Consider the following 17,014-nt stretch of genomic DNA (forward strand, 5'->3'; position numbering starts at 1 on the left):
TTCTTGGAGGCAAAGTGTTTCATCTGAACATGATTTGTGATACTCATGGAGGTCTTCACTCAGCCCTAGGTTGTCTTCCCTGCTAGTTCCTCCAAGCCTGGAGAGAGACTTCCAGAGCGTCCATCAGTCCCCAGCTATCCAAGATTTTGCACTGTCTACAAATAGTTGGTACTTGCTGAAAAGAGCAGATCTGAAACCACAGTTGGCAAATTGCATCAACAAGCATATTCTCAGCGAGGCATTGTTCCAGTTTGTATATGTCTGAAAAGAACTGTTCAGGCATATGTTAAAGTTGGCACCTTCTCCCTGGGACTCGCTACAATCTGACGGCTGGAGCATGATAACCACATCAAGACGCACAAAACACTCAGCAAATAGGGGAAAACAAAGTCCACTCGAGGTGTTAGCAGGGCCGTGATGAGGACAAGGAGCAGAGGTAGAGGAATGTCCCCTGGAGAGAGCATTCATCCTGGCCTGACGTAGAAAACGACGACATCTGCGAGCACTTCTTGGAAAGGGATCAACAGCAGCGTAGAAGGGGAGAGCAGAAAACCTGTTGCCCCAGTGCTAGTCCCAGGATAATCCTTGTAAAAAGACTCCGCAATTGAAAGGGGAGAGGAGGATAGTGCTGCATGAACCCAAACCATGTGAAGTGTCCTACAGGCTCTGGGCTTCAACCCCTGCTGAAGCATGGACTCAGTGGGGACGTGCAGACCCTCACGGAGGTCTGGACCCTGCAAAAACCTGTCCTTTGCATCAGTGGGGAAGAGGAGCTGGGACACGCAGCTGCTCCAGCCATCAAGGGTACATCCATCGGGCCCTCGGTCTGCCTGGGTGTCTTTGTAGACAGCTCATCTTCTGGAAACCCCCTGAACTGAAAATGGTTGGAGAGAGTTAGGGGGAAATATTGTCCTGTTTTTGCTTTTCCTTGGGTGTCCACGTACAGCTGCTGCTGGGGGTAGGATGCTGGGCTGACCTGGTGGAGCTGCAACATCATGGGAGCATCCTCTCAGCTACAAAACTGGCCTTGCCCCAGCCTAGGCATGTCCCATCGTTGTGGGGGGGGATACATGCAGATTCCCTCTTCATCTCCTCAGGGTGTCCAGGAGCACCCCAGTGTCCCTTGGGGGGTTGGAGAGGGGAGATGGAGCCCATCTCCCCTTGGGTGCATCTGTCTCAGCGTTGGTGCTCAACCCTGGAGACGTGTGGCCAGGTGACGATCAGAGAGGGGTTCATCTGAGGTTGGCAGCAGTGTGGGAAGCTTGTATGTGAGACACCCCATACCCTCGGACGTCCCCCAAAAGAGGCTGCACTGCCCTGCTCAGAGGAGACCAGGCTGCCTGTGAGCAAGGGGCTGGGTTGCACGGACAGGGGTAATCCTGCTGGGTCCTGGGCACATCTTCGTTTCTGGTGGGGCAGTCCCAGTAGACACATCTGACTTGACCTTCTCCATCCCCCATCGGCAGCCCTGCCCTCTCCCTTCACCCCACCAGATTTAACAGCCAGAAGGACCACCCAGTTCTCCATGCAGGACCTGCACTGCTCTATTGCTTGGCGGTGCTGGTGGGATGCAGCAGAATCCCACCCACAGGAGAGACGGCTTTGTCCCAGGCTCCAATCCTGGTTCCCAAAGGAGACTATAAGTAAGTCAGAGGGTCTGAGTTGCCCTTTCCATCCAAGGAGGATCACACACAGCCCCTGGAGCTCTGCCAGCAACAACCTATGCAGAGAGATACTCACAGCCTGTGATTCTGTGGGAGCGGGCGAGCGCCCGTCCGGCGTTATTAGCAGGAATAATTAATTACCTGACCTGTCATTTCACTGGAAAGCAGCAGAAATATGTGGCAGCAACTCCTGCCTCTTCTCCCCCCCTCGACAGGCGAGCAGGAGTGGTGTAACCACCGTACATCCATGGAAGGGGCCAAGGGGAGAACCGGAGCCTGGTGGTGTTGCAGGACCTGACCCTCCTGCAGCAACCCCAGGGCTGGGGGCAGGCTGGGAGCAGGGGCATGTGCCACCCACCTCTCCATGTGTTGGAGCTCCTCTCCATGGACTGCATCGTGAGCTTTTTCTTTTCCTTCTCCTTCTGGCACCTCTCATTTCTCCTTGGAGAAGGCAACTCCATGCTGCGTCACCGTCAGGAGCTGCCCTGCCTTCAGTTGGAGTCCTTGGCCAAATCTGCATGCCATTTGCATGTCCCTTTTCTAGCCAATCTGTGTAAGAGGGAGTTTACCCCCTCTGCTAGCTCAGGTCCGTGGCCTCTCCGTGGGGTGGGAGAAGAAGCTTTCACCTCCCACATTGACTTTATGTCCCCACCCCAACCCCCTGGAGGACCCCAGGGGTTCAGGCTGGGCTCTGCTCCTGGAAATGGTGGAGGGGGGAACCGAGGGCCAAATGGGTTTTACATGGTCTCCAGGTGGACACGGGCAGGCAGACACAGCTCCCACCCCCAGCCACACACCGTGGGGCTGCCCGTGCCCCCCAAACACCAGCCGTGGCCCCCGAGCCGCCCCACACCTCCCCTCACCCACTGCGTGGGGCTCAGCCGTATTGGAGGGGGCTCTTGTTTTTGGAGCACGGAGGGCGATGAGACACGGCGAGGTTGCGAGGGACGGAACCAAAGCACCACCAGACCCCAAATGTCCCCTGTCCCAGAGCCCGGTGGGGGAAGGTGCCAGGGGTGGGGGGGGTCCATGCAGCATCCCATCATCCCCAGCCAGGGACATGGCCTGACCCGCTGGAGCCCTGTCCTGGGCGGGGCGAGGGGGGGGTGGCAAGGGAAGAGTTAAAGGGAAGGCGAGCAGATCCTCCCTCCATCCTTCCCTTCCTCGCTGTTAGGCTGCTGCTTTGACAGGGGGTGGGGTCGGGGGTGGCCGCCGTTTGCCGCAAGAAGGGGGGGGGAAACGTGGCTGCGAGTGTGTGTGTGTGTGTGTGTGTGTGTGTGTGTTGGTGACATATGACAAAAATGAGATGAGACCCCTCGGACGGGAGCAGCCACCCGGCTGCGCAACCAACGCCGTTTGATTCCCAACCTGGTCCCTAACCAGCGCTGCCCACCGCCCCGGGGAGCTGCGAGACCCCCCGAGCATCCCTGCCAAGAGTAAGGTTGAGGGTGGGGAGGAACTGGGAAGCGGTACTGGGAGGTGGGATGGGGGTTGACAAGGGTCCCTGGAGGGTGGGAGAGATGTGGGGTGCACAGAGAGCAAAGTGGGGGGGGGGACCTGATGTTGGAGCTTTGCTCGCCTGAACCACCCACCCAGATATAATTTGGGGGGGGGGAGAAGAAGATTTGGGGGGGGGGATATGGAGGATGGGCTGCCAGCGCCGATTCCTGGTGTGATGGAAGGGAGGGAGGCTTGTTTGTGCGTAAAGTCGCAGCTGCCTGGATTTGGCCCCGCGGGGCTGTTTGGATATGACAGCACCCAAAAATAGAGTGCAAGGCGGGGTGCGGGGGAGGGGGGGGCGAGCAGACCTGTTTGCCAGTGCCCAGCAGGATGAGGTTATTCCCCCCACCCCTTCCTTAGCTTCTTTATTTCTTTATTTCTTTCGCAGCGATGTCAGGGAGGGGAGCGATGGCTGGGGATGGGGGGTTGGATTCAAGGAAAGGAGGTTGCTGGCGGCCGAGTGATTAACGTGCAGTTGCTGGGAATTATGTCATCTGCCTCGGTGCTGGGTGGCCCTCGCCCAGCAGCGGCGGGGAGGGAGGGAGGGAGGACGCTGGGGGAGACGTCATGACACGGGGCTCCCCATTTGGGACTTCACCCAAGGAGGCACCGATGCCTCCCCGGCTTTGCGACGATGTGGGTGTCGAGTGTTTCCCCCCCTCCCCGTCCCGACCCGTTGCAACCCCCAAGCCACGGGTGCACGCTGGCAGGGTTGGGGGTGCAAACCCACCCCACTGCCCTCTGCTCCCCGGGGTGCTCAGGCCCACGGGCTCCATCCCCACGCAGGAGAGGAGCAGGTTGCCGCTCTTCCCGATGGCTCACCCTGCTTGCGGGTCCGGCAGCCAGGTTTGGAGCAGCCGGAGATGAAGGAAGGATGAAGGCAGGCACCCCCTCTGCCAGCACCCCGGGGGGGGAGCAGGGCTGAAGCTGCTGCACTGCAGCAGAGAGCCCCATCCGGGGATGCGGGTGTGCCCGGAGGGGAGGGCAGGGACCCCCTCTGCCACCCCCATCCACTCCTCAGAGCCAAGGCGAGAGCCTGGGGACCTGTGGCTGCGAGCGGCCCCCCAGCCCGGCCGGTCCCTCTGCTCCGGAGGAGAGCGTTGGGCTGCTGGATGCTCCACAACCTCCTGAGCATCCCCCTGAGCATCCCCTGCCCGGCGTGGGGAGCTGGGGAAGGAGGGCAAGGCCCACCAGCTGAGCCAGGAGTGGGTCCCCCCTGCACATCCACACCTTCTTCCCTCTGCTCCAGACCCTGTGCAGCCCCGTGCAGTCCCATGCAGCCCCGTGCAGCCCCATGCAGCTCCGTGCAGCCCCATACAGCCCCGTGCAGCTCCGTGCAGCTCCATGCAGCCCCATACAGCCCCGTGCAGCTCCGTGCAGCCCCGTGCAGCCCTGTGCAGCCTCATGCAGCTCCATGCAGCCCCGTGCAGCCCCGTGCACCGTGGCAGAGGGTCGGGCAGGGAGAGGAGCGGGCAGATACAAGCAGGAGGGCTGCAGGGAGATGAGGAGCAGAGGCAGGAGGGGTGGGCAGATGCTGTAGCAGGGCCATGCTGGCATTTTTCTGCCCCGCATCATGGTATGCAAGAGGGGTGATGGCAACATCTTCTTTAATTCAAGCTGGGAGTCAGCAGGTGTAATTCAAGCCAAGGGATGCCACTCGCCCTGCGGGATAACCTTTGGCAACTCCCTTAGCTCTTCTGTGTTCTGCTTTCAACACCCTCCAGCACATCCTTCATCCGCAAACCCACTCGGGCAGCGGATTATGCCAGCAGCCGAGCCCTCGAGGGAGATGTTGGCATTAAAAGAAGGTGCAGGATCTCAAAGCATCCCCAGTCTCGAGCAGCCAGGGGTGGGAGGCTCCTCCATCATGTGTTGGTTCGTTCGCCCGTCCCCTCTCCAGGCAGGGAACCGTGCGCCGTGCGGTTTGTTTATGTGTGACCCTGGTTCGAGCGGCGATCTGCCGTGGCTATATATAGCATGCGATGCTGTCATCCGAGTTCAGCCTGGCTGGGGAATTTATTTTCTGCAAAGGCTGGGAGGCGAATGGTCTGAAAACAGGCGTGGAAATGCCAGAGCGGTGGGATTCCCTGTCTGTGGTGTCCGGGCTCCTGCATGGGAACCGGGCATGTTGTCCTGAGCGTTGGCCTTGCGATGACAATGGGGCAGAGGAGGAATTTGTGGAAGGGCTGAAATTTCCCCCGTTGGCTCCCAGCTGCAGGGGTGGGCATTTAAAAAGAGGTGCAGCGGCATGCGGGGCCGCATGGGGTCCATACAGGGATGAGACTCTCTCCTCCTTGAGCTCTTCTTTGCTGGGTCACCCCGCTGATGTCCTAAGGGAGAAACTCCCAACCCCCAGATCCAAAAGGAGGAGGTAGAAAAGCATCCAAAAGTCCAACATCTGGTTGCAGGAGCCTAGATATTTGGGAGACAGCAGGGGCTTGTCCTACCAGAGATGGGACTGGGAGAGCCCCAGCCTCCACGGGGGCTGCAGCACCAGTCCCCGGCACCTGCTGCAGCTCCCATTGCAGGGGCATCACCATGTCATGGTGCACGATGAGGGCATCTCTCACTCACCCATCCCTCCCCGAGGAGGAAAGACAGTCTCCTGCCTTGCAAAAAAAGGCAGATGGGGAGGGTGGTTTCCAAATGCACAGTGAAAACCACGTTGCATCAGCAGTCAGAGGCACTCACTGGATGATAACTTAGTCTGGAGCAGGAATCTGGATTAACCGGGCTGCAAAAAGTTTTTGCAGGGAGTCATGTCCCGACGGGGAAGTTTAAGAGTTAAGAGGGTGTTGCTGGAGTTGTTGTAGGGCTTAAAATCTGCTTTCTCCTGAAGGAGAACTGAGCACACCAAGGAAAGCCCAGCCGTGCCCGGGGCTGTCAGAGAAATCCAGCAAACAAAGGGTGAAACGAGGAGATTTCTTGTTTCCCTTCACGGAGGATCTTTCCCCATTAGTCATTCTTGTCACAGGAGCTGGCAAACACGGTTATTATTTGAGGGATCTGAAAATGAAATGGAGGCATGCGTCCAGGAGCCCAGACGTCCCTGCCCCGCGGGCTGGGGGGAGCGGGCAGGGACCCCCCCAGCCCCTCCGGCTCGCCCACGCTTCTCCTCCGTGGTAAAACCTTTATACCCCGTGTTGGGTCTCTGCATTCCTCCTTTGGATGGGCTTTCCCCGGCCTGAGAGTCCCTTCCCGGCAGGACACGGTGGCACCAGGAGCCATAGGTAGGCTGTGATGCTCCATCCTGGAGGTGGTGGTGGTCCCAGAGCTTTCAGACCCTGCAACAAGCCGGGTGGTTCCTGGCAGGAGCAACGTGCACCCAAAACTCAGCTCTCCCATCACCCCAGAGCCTCAGGCACCATTGTGGGGGGAAAAGGCCAGGGGCACTGGCCCCCAAAACGACACCCCCCCCATTCTTTGGAAGCCAGGGGCAGGATTTTTGCCTTTTCCTACTATTCCCCTAGGAACATGTCTTGGTGGGGTGGTGGGTAAGGAGGACATCTCTTCTGAGACCCTCACAGTGGTGATCCCAGAGCAGGAGGGGACCAGGCAGCAAGAGCGCAGCCAGGAGGAGATTCACCTTCCTGGGGGGCAAGAAGGCCCATGTAGCTCCTTAAACAGCAAGTGAAGCAAACACAAGCGTTAAAGCAGCCATCAGAAGAGAGGGAGATGGCTTATGCCTTATAATCCAGGGTCAGCTGGAGCCAAGAGTTCTGGCAGAGGGAGCCGAAAGTCCCCTTGACCCGGTGGAGGAGCTGCAGAAGCTCCTGCTTCATCTCAGTGGAGCTGCTGCAGAGCTTGAAATCAGGCTCCCAGCTCTCCTACCTGAGTTTCCCCCTTGCAAAATTGTTTTTGCAATGAATATGTGGATCCTACTGGTTTTATCTGGCTCCTGAGCCAGAAGGACGGGTTTTGTCTGAGCCTTGCTGGAGTTTGACCCAAGATGAGACCCGGTGGTCAGGTCTCTGCCTTCCCCCTCCTCCCCGCTGACCACTGCCATGGCTGGCACCTTCCTTCTTACGTGCGTGCATCGAGTTTTGGGGTGGTCAGAAGGGCTGGAAACATTTCGGGTTTTCCTTTGGATGAAAGCAGAGGGGTTGTGGGATAACGTGACTCCAGCAGCTGGAGCCTCACTGGAGCACGGAGACCACGTGTGCGATGGCCACATCTACAGCAGCCTGGGCTAGCTGAGACGTCAGAGAAACTCTCCTGGTCTCCAGCAGTCAGTAGGTCAGGGATTTATTCAATGATCTGAGCTTTCCTTTTTGCTCCGTGAATTTTTCCGTTGCTTTCTGAGCCCTTTAGTATTTTTTGGTATCCTCCCCGCTCCCGCCGCCCGTACAACAACCACCTCCAGCCTTTCGGTCCTCAACTGGTCCCAGTGGGTGCTGCCGGAGTCTGAACTGCAGCATTGATTGATGCAAAATGAACTCACGTGCCTCATCCTCCCACCAGTATGGAGACAAGCAACCCTCCCCTTCTTTCGGGGCCGGATCCTGATCGCGGGCCAGTCAGACGCTTCAGGTTTAGACAGATGTAATGGAGCCCGTTCTCTTTGTAGGAAGCTCAGAAGAAAGACGACCGTATTATTAACACATGCCGCTCTTCACACAACCAACCTCGCAAATATTTATCAGCTGGAGAAATACACGGGCTCGGAAGTTGCCAAGTAACATAACAAGAGGCGCTTTTAAATAAATATATGTGTGTCTGCGGGTGACGAATTAACCAAATCCCTTGGTATGTGGCCCAAAGACATGTTTTTCTCTGGAAGCCCAGCACCAGTAATAATAATAATGATCTGAGCCAGGAAAAAACCTGGGATAAGCAATTTCTGACCGTGTGTCCAGCACCTAATGAATCCCAGGGGAAAGAGGTTCCCCGCCAGGAAGCTCCGCAAGTGGAGCAATGCCCGCCGGATCCGCGTCTGCCAGGGACAAATCGAGAAGGAGGATGGGACAGGAGTGTCTATTTTGCAGGGGAGGTGGGAGCAAGCCCAGTGCACTTGGCTGGGTTTCATCCTGCACTGATGAGCCTCTCCTATGTACCTATCGGACCGCTCTTCTCTACAGGCTCAGGTTTTCAAGATACCTTGTTGTAGACCCTATGTCGCTCAGTGGTTCTCCACGTTTCCTCCCTCCGGCCCCGAGGCCAAGCAGCAGGGCACATTGGACCTCTTCCTCTCCAAACCAGGTGGCTATGTCTGATAAATCCGGCAGAAATATTGCCCACCCCAGCCTGCCCGGGCATGGTCTGCAATCTCCAGATGGCCAGGGTTTTCCTGTTGCTAATTCCTGCTAAATCCTTGCTGTGAGGCCAGCTTGCAAGTTTTGGAGGGTTATTAGGGGAGCAAGTGTACTTCTGTACAGCGCCAAGCATGGCATGGCCCTGATGGGCTCTGCAAGGGCTGCCAGAAGAGACAAGGTGGATTTGCAGATGAATGGAGATCTCATCCCATTCCTCTTTCCATGGGGAAGCCTTGGCTTGTGGGGTTGGGATTTGGTGGAGATGTTCCCATAGAAGTCCACCATCTCCTCCCCACCATCACCAGAGAGCATGGCCTGAGGGTTTTGCAAGAGGGTTGTCATTTTGGGACCACTTTGGGGTTCTTGCCTGAACCAAAGCATGAAGAGAGGCTCCCTGGGTATGAAACTGGTAGGCAAAGTCAACTGGGTGAGCATGTGTGGTTTTGGGGAGGACGGACACTGCCCACCCTCTGCGTGCCCAGGGCAAGGGGACAAGAGGAGGCAGAGTGGCCGAAGCGACGGCAGCGGATGTTGCCCAGAGAGGTTGTAGATGCCCCATCCCTGGAAACATTCAAGGATGGGAGCTCCTCCCCGAGCTCACGGCCATCGCAGCGCCCTGCAGACACATGCCAGAGATGATGCGCAAGGGGAGGTCAGAGCTTTTATTAGTCCAGCTGCTGGAGCTGGGAAAAACAGAGCAGCTTTCAGGCACAGGAGCTCATCTCCTTGTCCCTGCTTTCTAATTATATCAGTTGATCTAGTACAAGCTCATTCCACTCCCCGTGGACCATGCTTTCATTACATCCCCAGCTCTGCCCTTCGTAAGCACTTGGAGTAACAGCCAAGCCATCCCGCCTGAGATGTTGGGGATGGGAGGACCGGCCGTCCCACCTCAGACATTTCCCTGCAGCGGGGGTCTTCTGCCTCCAGCGATGCAAGGAATTGCACGGGGAGAGGGGAGAGGGACATGTTGGTGTTGCCTTCAGCCAGACCACGCATCTTGCCCTGCTGTTGTCCACCCAGGGTCATTGCTCCCAGCAGTGGGGTGGAAAGCCAGGGAGGGCTGTCCCTGTAATGGCTTCTCAGGGCAGCTCAGAGAGGCCAGGACAGAAAGGAGAGGAGGAAAACATCCCAAAAACCATCAGGGATGCTGGGCTGAGATGGGCAGAGCTGCACCCCCATATCCCCCGCACTGCACAGAGCAGCTCCCCGGCTCCCACAGCTCTCCTTCCCCAGGCACCGTGGTCTCACTCTCCCTGCCCAGGGCAGGGGGGCTCTGGGAAAGACCAGGACCTGACCCTGGCTCAAATTTCTCCCTCCTCAAACAAATACATTTCTCAAAATACCTCTAGGAGAAGCCACAGCTCCACCAGTTTCAGCTCAGCACGGGTATAAATACCCGTCTCTAGGAGCAAGTGCAATACAGCCCATAACGCATGGCTCTCGTGCCAGTCTCAGGGAGACCCTGATGTTCTCCACGGCTTCCAGCTCCTCCTGTAATGCAAATAATAAATCACTGCTGCCGAGCTGGCCCCCAGCCAGCCATTGCGCAGCAGGAGTTTGCTCTCCTCCTTCCGCCGATCTGCGGGCTGCTGCGCTCTTCCTCCCGGCTGCTGCGCTCTTCCTCCCTCCCGGTGGTTTTCCAAGCTGGGAGGCAGTTGCAGTTGCATTTGCAGACCCCAGGGGTTGATCTCTTTGGGGATCAGGATGTCCCCAACAGCCAGGAGTGGTTTTAGCGCTGTGGAGTCCTGAGTGGAAAGTTTTTGTTCTCTGTTTTGTGCTCTGCTACTGGCATTTCGTGTGGCCCCTGGCATGTTCCTTAACCCTGCAGATCTCCGTTTCCCTCTGCGGGGCTGCACTGCAGCCCCCCAAGCCCAGGGCAGCAATGGTAAGGGATTGTACTGAGTGGGAACTAAACTGGGGACTATGGTGAGATATTTTAAAACCCGAACTTGTGACTAAAGCAGTGAATGTGTGACCTGCACATGTTTAGGACAGGTAATCCCCCGCAGGCAATGAACAGTGTGTTTTCCAGCAGAGCCCAAACAAACTCACCTCACCTGTGATCTGCGGCTCAGGAGGGCTGGGTGACACTGCCGGGACCGGCCAAACCAACCCACTGCCTGTTGACATTCCTCAGTGTCAGCCAAGGGTTTTGTCTTTCCCTCCATGCTCTCAGGGGCCCAAATTAGCTTTTAATAATAATATTAAAAAAAAAATCCCTGGGCAAACAATCCAGCCCAGGCGCCCGCCGGGACTGCAAACACTCCCCGAGGGTCACCAGGTGTGGCGCATTCCTGATAGCCGGAAAAGAAAGGAGGGATTCTTTCCCTCTCGCTGCAATCCACTGGGTGACTAGTACTGGCCAGCCTGGCCGGCAGCAGAGGACCCACCCCAGCTCAAAGCAGGGCTGGGTTGTGCCCAGCATCGTGGGAGGTGGGTACGTGGCTTTGGGAAGAGGTCCTTCAGCCACGGCGTGAGCAAAGCGTCAAGCTCCAGAGGTGATTAATGGTGGCGTTTCTTGGTTAAATAAGTTTCCTCCTGTCAGGGGTGCTGGATTTCAGGCAATAAAAGGGATCTGTTTATTTTAAAAACAAGTCCTACAGGTCACCCGAGCTACCCCTGAGCAGCCTCCCCGTGCTGTGAATGCCCGCCTAGCCTGCAGAGCTATCTCAGCATCGGGTTGTGTGGATGCATCCATCACCCGGAGGTTATTCCTCGAAGCTGGAAAACTTAATTGTTCCTTCTTTAATGAACTTTCCTGTCAATTTGTTGATGTCTTTTCCCCTCCTCCTTAGCCCTCAAAGAAGCAGAAGTGTGTTAATGGCTTTACCTGGTTCCAATCATGTGAATGAGCAGAGAAGTCGAGGATGAGTAGGACCTGGTGGTTATAGCCCCAGCCCCAGCTTTGGCCAGGACAGGACCTGGGTGAAATCCTTTTGTTTCAATTCTCCACCCATGACATGGGGACGAAAAGCAATTTTTCACCCCTCCAGGGCTTTAGAAATAGGCAGAGATTTGGGCTGCCGGATAACGTTTCGCTGGGCCAGCTGCTGTGATAAAACCAGAGCATCTGCCAGCTCCAGAGCCAGGCAGCAAAACTCCCCGCCTGAAAGTCCAGCAGAAGATTACAGCAGGCATCCCTTTCCTCCGAGGGGGAGCGGGAGGTAACACCAGCCCCCGCCCCGGCACATCCCAGCGGGGGCCGTGTCTCCGTTTCATGCCCCGCTGCGGGAAGGAGAATCCCTTCATTTCCTTCGGACGCTTATCCCCTAAGGATCTTGATCCCGGGAGCGAGCGACACAAACACCCTTTAAATCCATCACAGCAGGCTTAGGGGAGGATTAGCCAATGCCTCTACAGGCTTTACGCCGGCCTCCGGCTCCGGGTTGGAGCTGGTCCCAGAGCCCCGCGTCCCACCCTGGTAGCCCCATCCAGCGTCAGGTCTGCATTTCCCAAAGCAGATGTTTGCAGGCAGAAACGGAGCAAGCCTGGCTCTAACTCCCGTCAGGAGATCGTTGCATCCCAAGCAAGCCCGGGCTGGCAATTCGCTTCCGAAAGCGGCAATCATTTTTAATTGTAGAGCTGGTTCTGGTGCGGGTCAAGGATGCGGCTGAACGTTACCTCCTGCCCTCTGCCTGCACCGTGCCGGTGGCCAGGGAGGAGAGAGCTCTTCCCAGGCATTGCCAGGGAGGGCAGAAACCCCCCTTCTTGGGGGGGGTTCCCGGATATTTCCCCGATGAAGTGCTGACTTCTCCCCAGTCATCCCGACCTGGTTGGCTGGTGGGCATCATCCTTCTCTGTCATCCCCTTGCTATTTGCAAGCAATTGCCTGGATTGCTTTAGTTTTCAACACCTTTCCTCCTTAATTTTTTCCCCTTAGCTTCACTGCTACCCGCTGCATCCCCTCGAACTCTTCCCAATCCCATCCCCGAGGGCTTTTCGGCTCCAACAGCTCTCGCAGACCCTCCTGGTATGGCTTTACTCCAGCACAGGCAAGCTTGCGTAATAGCCGTTGACACCGTAACTTCATCTGAATCGATCTCGTTTGCTAATTAGCTGATTGCAGTAATTGGCATGAATTACCTTGAGGGATTCTGCCTCCCCGGGGTCGGCAGTGGCCAGCATGTCTCACGTAAGAGGTGGGAATCACAGCGGTGAGATGGCTTCTGCTCCAGGGCCACCTCTTACAGGTATCCCTGTGACTTGTAGAGATGCAGAGGAGTTACAAGAGGAGAACCATAGCCTGGTACAGTGATTTTTAATTCCCAGAGTGCCTGAGAGGCACCAAAACTTCAAGCCTATTCAAGACGAGCTACTATAGAGCCTAAAATGGATTCAAGTGCCTGTTTACTGCATGAAGCGATGAGTGGATGCCACTCTTCGCTCTTCCTCAAAATGCAACTGGAGATCACTCAAATATTGGGTTAAAGATAAACCAAACGAAGTAGCTTTTCTCAGAGGGCATAATTCCCTTGCAAAAATTCACTGCCAAAAATCCATGGAGGACAAAACACCATTAGGCTGGGTGAAGAGGGACCAGGCAGCGTCATGGAGAATGAGTGCCCTCTGATGGCATCAAACCATTTGGGGGGTCCAAAGGCAACCTCGGGCGTGAGGTATCCCTAAAAAGCTTTGTGGCAGGGGAGATATGGGGAATGATCAGTAATTTTTTTCCTCTTCCTAGTCCTTTTTTCTCTCAGCACCAGCTGCCCAGGGAGGATGGAGGCTGGGAGGACCTCCGTGGAGCCTGGCTAGGAACACCCCTCTCCCAGCCCCTTGGCATCCAGTCAAGATCCATCACTTCACCACTCCCCATCATACACTTTAATGATAAATCATACTCATTTTTTAACCGGAATAACCACGTCACTCCAAACCAAAGCACCTCACAGGAGCATATTTCCATCTGTGAAGCTGCCTGGGTCATCTAATACAACCTGCCCCAAATAAAGTTGAACAAATCTGCAAAGTCCTATTTTGCATGAGCCACCTATTTGTATTGACAGCTTCCCACGCTCCGTCCCTCCAGTCCTGCATCACTTTCTGCCAGGCGAAGCTGCATCACTGCAGCTCTTCTTCTTTCTCCTTTTCTTGAATATTGCCCTGCAATTATCATCTTTCCAGTCTTCTGGGATCAGAGAGAAATCCCAGGACTTCTTAGAGAGGATGAGCAGCAGGCCACACCACTCCTCACCCTGCTTCTATGGGACTCTTGGGAGCAAATTAATCTGAGCCCACTGTTTAAAAATGTTTATCCCTAGGCTATGCCATTTAGGGTCTTCCTAGGTTACTAATGGACTAGAAAGCACTTCGCTGCCCCTCTGCAATACAAGAACATCAGCGTGCTTTTGCCAAAGAGAAATTATTCAGCCTTTCTGCCTTTTCTCCATTGTTATCAGCAATTTTCTGATCTCCAGCTTGGGGACAGGGAACGCTGCTGCAGCTCAGCTATTTCGCTGCTCTTCATTTTGCAAAATCAAATCAAAAGTCGCTTCCTCCCTGTGAACCTCCAGGAGAGATCTAATATAGCCAGTGCTTGGGAAGGGGATTCATTCATTGCAAACGGAATTGCAGAGTAAATGCCATAACTTTCTTGAGCCAGAATACCAACAAGCTCTTGTCCTGATAGCCAGTGTTGGTTCTTCTCTATTTGGGGTGGAGAAAAGACAGCCCAAATGAAACTGGGGTCTCCAAGACCCTTTGACTCTCTGCCAGTGCTGCCAAAAGGCCAGATTGTTAGCCAGACCTTTTATTCTTTATTTTAAGAGGGTGAAATTATTAGCTGGGCACCCACTGCCTGAATAAACATCATAAACAGGTCTCAACCACATGTAACGCCATCAGTCACTGCCAGCGACCCCGGCTGCAGAACACCTTGCCATCCGTGTGGGTCACTTGTCCTCCTCTGAAATCACATAGGGGGTCCATAGGGAGTCCCAGGGCCAAGTGTCACGGTCGCAGCAGATGCAACCCATCTCTGCAGCCAGGTTTGCAGGTTGGCATCACCTGAGGCTCCCGCTACCCTCTGTAACCATCTCTGATGCATTCTGAGCACTTGGCAGAGGTAGAAAGCAGACAGTGGTGGATATTAAGGGAGATCCTGGGTTTGCACTGTTTACCTGGTGGTTGAGTCTCCAAAGATGCAAGAAGCTGCTGGACCCATCCATGAGGTCTCAGCAGCACAAGGGGCATGCTGGGACTTTGTAAGGACTCGTATTTGCTGGAGCAGAGGGGTGAAGACCCCTGGCACCTCATAAAGAGACTGTGTCAGACCCGACCAGGTACGAGCTGGCCAAGAGATGGATACCCCATTTTTACCGCTGCGGAGGAGTTTTGCTGGTGGAGCTGTCGTTGAACAGTGGAAGGATGAGTGGCATGCGTGGGGGTGGCTGGCTCGTTTGATCTAAGGGAGGAGTTGGGTGCTCAGCCTACCCTCCCTTCAAGCCCACCTCTGCTGGGATGTTGACGCATCTCTCCGAGTCCCTCTTAGCGCCATCTCCCACCCCACCACCCCTGCATGCTTGTGAGGACAGGGCTGTCCCTCTGAGGATGACCAAGGGTCACTCTGCAGACAAATACAGGGTCTGTTTGGAGCAGCACAGAGAAAGGCGATTTCCCCACAGCCCGTGACGTGTCTCAGGAATTTGCGGTCTGTGACGGGTGAGTCAATGTGAGCGGGAAAAGTCTGGCTATTTTTATGACCGCTGACATTTGGGGGTGTTTAACCCCTCTCCCTCCTCCCACAGCTGGCATCTCAGCAGTGACTTCGCTTGTGGTGCAGCCACCTCAGACCAGGAGTGAAGTCAAAGGCACAGCTCAACAGCCATCATCAATGGAAGGCTGACGTTAGCAATAACGCTTCTTCACAGACAGTGCCAGACTGGAAGCAGGCAAAAAAGACCCTTGCCAAGGCAAATAGGTGCCAGCCTCGCAGGGTGGTGCTTCCTAGGATGAGGAGATGAAGGATGCAGGGGAGGAAGGGAAGAGAGGATGAAGGAGGCAGGATCAAGGTGATCAGGAAGAGACTATTAGGAGCCATGGAGAGGAGGCAAGAAGACGTGCATGGATGTTTTGTCCAAGCTCTGCCTATCTGCTTCGTCAAGTGCTCAAAGGTCTGCCTGCAGCAGGGTGATTCTGCTCTGGTGAGACCCCCCCTGCAGTGCTGCGTCCAGCTCGGGGGTCCTCAGCACAGGACAGACATGGACCTGTTGGAGCGGGTCCAGAGGAGGCCACCAAAATGATCAGGGGGGTGGAACAGCTCTGCTGTGAGGAAAGGCTGAGAGAGTTGGGGTTGTTCAGCCTGGAGAAGAGAAGGCTCCGGGGAGACCTTATTGTGGCCTTTCAGTGCTTAAAGGGACTTATAAGAAAGATGGGGAGAGACTTTTTAGCAGGGCCTGTTGTGACAGGACAAGGGGAATGGTTTTAAACTATCAGAGGGGAGATTCAGACTAGATATAAGGAAGAAATTTTTCACAATGAGGGTGGTGAAACACTGGCCCAGGTTGCCCAGAGAGGTGGTAGATGCCCCATCCCTGGGAACATTCAAGGTCAGGTTGGACGGGACCCTGAGCAATCTGATCTAGTTGGAGATGTCCCTGCCCACAGGAGGGCAGTTGGACTAGATGGCCTTTAAACCCCTCCCAATCCAAACTATTCTATGATTCTATGTTTCTCCAACTAGGAATCCACTTATATTGAGTTAAAAAACTCCTCACCAAGTCATGGAGAGCTTCTCCAGAGCTTGCACTCCTCCTGGGACTAGGGTCTATTTGGTATCATGGCATAACGTAGCCATGTTCACATGGCTGTGTCCTCCTCTGAAGCTCAGTGTACCTGTGTCACCCGCACTATCCTGCCTGGTGTCACTCCTGGGTTTGTGTGAGCCACCAGGTCCTGCATTTCTTGGCATCCCCTCTCTAGGAGTCAACACAGCCTGCTGAGTCCTCCAGCTTATCTACCTGCTAGCGTGGCATCACGGGACTTGTCCAGCTTCCAGCTGGGCCCCGAGACAGCGTTGCTTCTGAGCCAAGCCACTCCTTGTGCTTGCCCCAGGGCAATCACAGTTTGGGTGGCCCACGATCCACCACGCTGTGTTGCATCTGTCCTTACCAGGGGATTTGGGTCCTTAGCTCCTCCTCAGGGGCCAAACTGCCTCTTCCCCGGGATGCTCTTCCTTCCCACAACATGCCCGAAAGGGCAGCCACCATCTCCCCTTCCCCACCATCCCACCTTCCTGCTGGAAGACGAGTTTCTTGTCCTATCTTCCTCCCACATCTGCTCAGCCTGCTGATCTCCTCTCCAGAGCTATGTCCTCTCCTTGCTGTTCTGCTCATACCCAGCCCTGGCTACCCTGGACTGAAACAAGAAAGAGAAGGTTTCCCCAACAGTGAAATGTGTTTTCATGGAGACTGCGTGCGGGATGGTCCTATGGAAAAATTCACTCTGCATTTTCAGCGTGTAAGCAGTTAAGCCAGGCAAGTGACCCAAATTTAGCCACCTTCATGCCAATCTATCCTCAGTTTAGAAAATTTCCCAGTTTACTTTTCCTTAGCAAAATATTAACGGGGTTGGTGTATTATTTTTTTTTAATATCAC

The 17,014-nt window shown here is 55.3% G+C and overlaps 1 protein-coding gene across 1 annotated transcript in view; it reads left to right on the forward strand.

The window, feature by feature from the left end:
• The first annotated feature begins 2,882 nt into the window (after window positions 1-2,882).
• LZTS3 (leucine zipper tumor suppressor family member 3) overlaps window positions 2,883-17,014 on the forward strand; it is a 46,848-nt gene continuing 32,716 nt past the window's right edge. The window contains exon 1 of the mRNA XM_075148405.1: window positions 2,883-3,100. The gene's annotated coding sequence lies outside the window, so the exon portion shown is untranslated. The remainder of the gene's footprint in view (window positions 3,101-17,014) is intronic.

The sequence above is a fragment of the Calonectris borealis genome, chromosome 4 (assembly GCF_964195595.1).
Source record: "Calonectris borealis chromosome 4, bCalBor7.hap1.2, whole genome shotgun sequence".
In the NCBI taxonomy this organism is placed as follows: domain Eukaryota; kingdom Metazoa; phylum Chordata; class Aves; order Procellariiformes; family Procellariidae; genus Calonectris; species Calonectris borealis.